The sequence below is a fragment of the Megalops cyprinoides genome, chromosome 9 (genome assembly GCF_013368585.1).
Source record: "Megalops cyprinoides isolate fMegCyp1 chromosome 9, fMegCyp1.pri, whole genome shotgun sequence".
NCBI classification, from domain to species: Eukaryota; Metazoa; Chordata; class Actinopteri; order Elopiformes; family Megalopidae; genus Megalops; species Megalops cyprinoides.
This window is the reverse complement of record NC_050591.1, coordinates 14,957,353-14,962,032: the sequence shown is the minus strand read 5'-3', so window position 1 is coordinate 14,962,032 and position 4,680 is coordinate 14,957,353.

Here is a 4,680-nt window from a genome sequence, read left to right as displayed (position 1 = left end):
TAATCGGTCATCCAATGTGATCCTAAGTAGAAAAGAAAACACTTTCCATGTGAAGCCACATTTATCTCAAACAAATCCTAATGTTAGAAATTTTTGTCTTTTGTCAAATATACTACACTAAACTTATATGAGGTGGTACACAGTAACTGCGCTGACATAGCCCAGCTGTGTATTGCAAAGAGTACCTGAATATGACAGTCTTGTGTGTTGCCTTTTAGCCACTGGACGAACAGGGAATCGCGCTCCCACAGTCCCGAACAGGGACTATGAGGTACCTCTCCTTCTCTCTGTCCATTGAACTGTCATTCCATCATTTCCCATATCTGTCCTGGTGTGCATCACGATCAAACACCTCCCTACACCTGAGAACACTGTTAGAACCAGGGTCCGCATGACTACTGTCTGACCTGTTTTAAAATTGCACACTACATTAATATGGTTTGGCATTTGCTGGCTTTTTCAGCTGATCCAGTGAATTTTATTAAAACATTCACTTTGTCGCAACATACATTGATACATTATAAGGCGTGATTAAAAGTGTGATGGTTGTAGTTACAGCAGTTGGGAAAAAAAGTGAGCGAGTTCCTGGGTGTGCGAAAGACTTCGCAATACCCAGATTGGACAAATCATGCTACACATTCCAAAGCTTGTCATGTTACCACATTTTGTAATATTTCATAGAATGTGGGTCAATTTTTGCATTGAGTTCAACTGCAACATTTACTAATTAATGCTGAGTTATTAACTAATAAATTCTCACTAATATCGCTGCTCTGTATTCCTTGTATTATAGCCACTTAACCTCACAAATCGTGCCACGGATACCTACGCTGGACTACACAAGAATGGCTAGACCACCGCCACACCACACCAACCAGACTCCCAATCTCCTACTGGTAGTGTCTGATATCCCGGTATTTTACTTTTCAGACACTCTTTTCTGCTACGCTGAGACAACGAGTATTAAGCACTTAAATATTACTCTTCAAATATAGCCTCAAATTTTGCTTTTTATCCAGGAACCTTCTTGTTAGAAAAAAAAAAAGAATTTGAAAATTCATTATTTTCTGGTCAAAATTTTCTGGTCAAAATTTTTAGCCACCATTTTATCTTTAGAGTAGAGCGAAAACGGGTGAGGATGTCCTGTTGTGACTTAAAATGTTTACTGCCATTGAAGTAAAGAGGATTGCATTTATTTTCCTCCAACGCAACATATCTAACTGTTTAGTAAAGAGGAGGAACCTAAGCTGTACAATTAAACCTAAATTTCTCATGAAACTGAAGTCATCCAATCAAACAATTGTAGCTGTTACATTATGACATGCCATGTTGTCTTATGACCATGTCTGTAAAGGGGTAATACTGGTTCAGTTTTGGCCATCTAATAAGGTTGAAATTTAGTTATTTTAAAATGTATTTTGCCAACCATATCCTGAGTTTGTGTTAATTTTCTCAGTTTCATTTTGTCGTTTAATAATAACGGCCTAGTACTATCATTATTTAAATAGGATGGCTCACAGTACACTTACTATGAACAGTTTAATAAATGTACCATAATAGATAAACTATTGCAGTTTGTTTTTTATAAGAACGGTTTTTGAGAAAGAAATCTAGATAAATTGTTTTAGCAATCCAAATCAGTGATCACCAATTTTCACGCAAAGAAAAGTTTGTATTATTTAAACACTTTTGCAGCATACAATCTAATTTTACACATTTTAAGCACAAATTCTTAGAACAATTACAGTGTGAAATTAAACGCAACCTCAGTGTGGCAAAATATGGACCTTTGATTATTCTGATCGGTTTATCAACATTGCGGAGATGAATACACCATCGTAGCATTGATGCAAGTTAGTGTCGCACCAGTTCTTAAATTCTGCATGACCTGTGAAGCACATAATAACGCAGTTAACAGTACAAAGGGTCTTGATTAGAAAGAGGAGAACTTTTTGTGTGTATTAGCTTCACATCGTCTGAAATGCGCTGAGACCAATTTGCAAATCAAAACAAACAAACATATTTCATTTAGCGGCTATGAAAGGCTTCTTACAGTGTGTAATGCTTAAAGTACACTATGTTTTAAACAGCATCTTTATAACCACTTGCCATAGGTTTGCATGTTTAACAAATCCTCATAATATCACTTAATATCCCTTAATATCACAACCCACTTAATATCCCTTTTCTGACAACATTCCTTACTTATTGCAATATTGTGAATGTCTGTAATTGTCAGAATGTAAATTACAACATATCACATTGCAAACTGTAGCCTACAGAATGGTATCTAAGAAATATGTACGCTACTGTAGCTACCAGTAAACCTGAGTTGTAGCTTGCTTTTTTCATTACAGTTAAAAATAGATGTCTGTAAACACCCTTGTACTTTTGTCATTTTCCTCTGGGTTTATGATATTCATCTTCAGCATTTCAGAAGTATATTTGCGCTATTTCTGTGTTGCATAATCAAATGTTGGGGGGGGGGGCAGATTATTGGACAGGCTGTGTTATGGCACATCAGAGAGATCTGAGCCAGTGGAAACATTTCACTAGAGTGCCCTATCAGCAGTACTGTTCTCTCTGTAGAAGACACCCTTCACAGTTCTAAATGGAAACAATGATGTCTTTGCTTGTTAAAGTAACTTCATTAGAAATTACAAAAAAAAAAAAATGTTTGTCTGATTGCTATGTTCCAACGCTCATGGAAAGAAGTGAATAAAATATGTGCTAATCCACCCAGTTGGTTTCCTTGAACAAATAAGTTTGGTTGCATTTCTTTTCCTCTCTTACAAGACAGTAAACCCCACATGTGTGCATTTCATGCACATCAGTTTGGCAATGAACGATTAAAATACTGTATATCCTGACCCAGGTCAGCCACTATGTCATTACTCTGCCTAAAAGCCTCCCTCACCTCCCCCTCCACTGGACCTGGGGGGAAGCAGGATGCGAGCATTAGTATTAGTATTAGTATTAGTATTAGTATTACCATTGTTAACACCTCTGATATGTCATTGACCAACAAGGAAGTGTGTGTGTTGGTGGGGGGGGGGGATTGAGAGGCATGGTTATAAATGTATAATTCAAGAAGTGACAGATTCAGGCATTGGAGACATCTGTCCCACTAAACACCCTGGTGCTCTGTGCACTGGCTTGGGTTAAGGTTCAGAATGAGCCGAGCATGTCCGTGAAAGCACATGCGTACCAGTGCATCTGTACAGGGGTGCGCTGGTGCAGGGAGACTGTTAACTCAAAGGGAACGTGTGTGGCACTGTGCTCAGTTGTGGTTTGCAGTTCTGAATGTGTGTTTGTGTGTTTGGGTGTGTGTGTGTGTGTGTGTGTGTGTGTGTGTGTGTGTGTGTGCATGTTTGCATAATTGTGTGCAATTATATGAGAAAATGCAAGTTTTAGGTGTGAGCATGCATGCAGTGTGTGTGTGTGTGTGTGTGTGTGTGTGTGTCTGCGTCTTAGTGTGGGTTCAGAGCTTCTGTGTTCAGGTTTTCTTCACTCTTCTCACAACACGGATGGGAAACCACAGTTTGTCAGCCTTGCTTTGAATAGCAGCTTCACAGGAGCTATGAACACTCAAATATACTGTATGTATACTAATCACTTCCTGACTATGTCTTTAAAAGGGGGCATTTATGTCCTTTGCAGAGCCAACTTCAACTATACTATGAAGTGCACAGACAAATTCTGTTATAGATACAGATAAGGTGAATGAAGTATCAGGCGATGCCTGGAAAAAGTCAATGCCATTCAAGATTAAAGTGAACCCTAAGTTAAAATACACAGTTCATCTGTATGTGACCTCTATTTACACCCCACGAATTTTGAAGAATATGATTTGCTCTGTGCAATGCTGTTAAGATTAACATATAGCATTTTTATACTTAAGTAGAAGATATTATCTCATACATATATTTTTGATATTATATTATGTTTTTTAATCAGGGGTATGGATAAATATTGAGAGGTCTGTATATGAGTATCTAATATATCTATATATTTGTTTTGAAAACGAATCCATACATTCCAAATCTAATAAGTGCTACACAAGACCGACGTACCACTCTTTTGTTTCCATACATACCCAGTGCTGAGGGTACATGTTTGTTATTGCCTCTGAATGACCAACATTAATAATTCAGAATTAGTTAACTGTTGTGTATCTAAACAGTATGACTTGCACTTCAGAACAGCAAAAAAATAAATCAGCACTAAGATTCTAGCAAATCAGAAACACCTAATTGCATCTGGTTAGCCAGCTGTAGTTAACCGACAGCCCCCTTGGAAGTACATCGCCAAAATGTAATGAGAGAAACATTAACTATCATCAGCATGGTGTTTATGTTTATAAAGGTAAGACTTACAATGGAAGAGGTGAACATGTATGAAATCAGCATTTCCTGAGCACCAGGAAGGAATCTTCACTTGAAAAATAAAAATAAAGAGAAAAAAGTTATGTTGCTTAACTGGTTAGTGCTAGCCACTGGAATACTGTGTTACCACTGAAACAACATTTTGCAGGTTTGTAGTCAAGACTTTTTCCATTTCATTTTGTTTCATTCATTAATACAATTAAACATCTTGTTTATTTATTGTAAATAAAAAGCTCCTGTTTTTTTTCTTACATAGAAAGTTAAGGACTGAAAGTCCTGTCATTTTTCTATTACG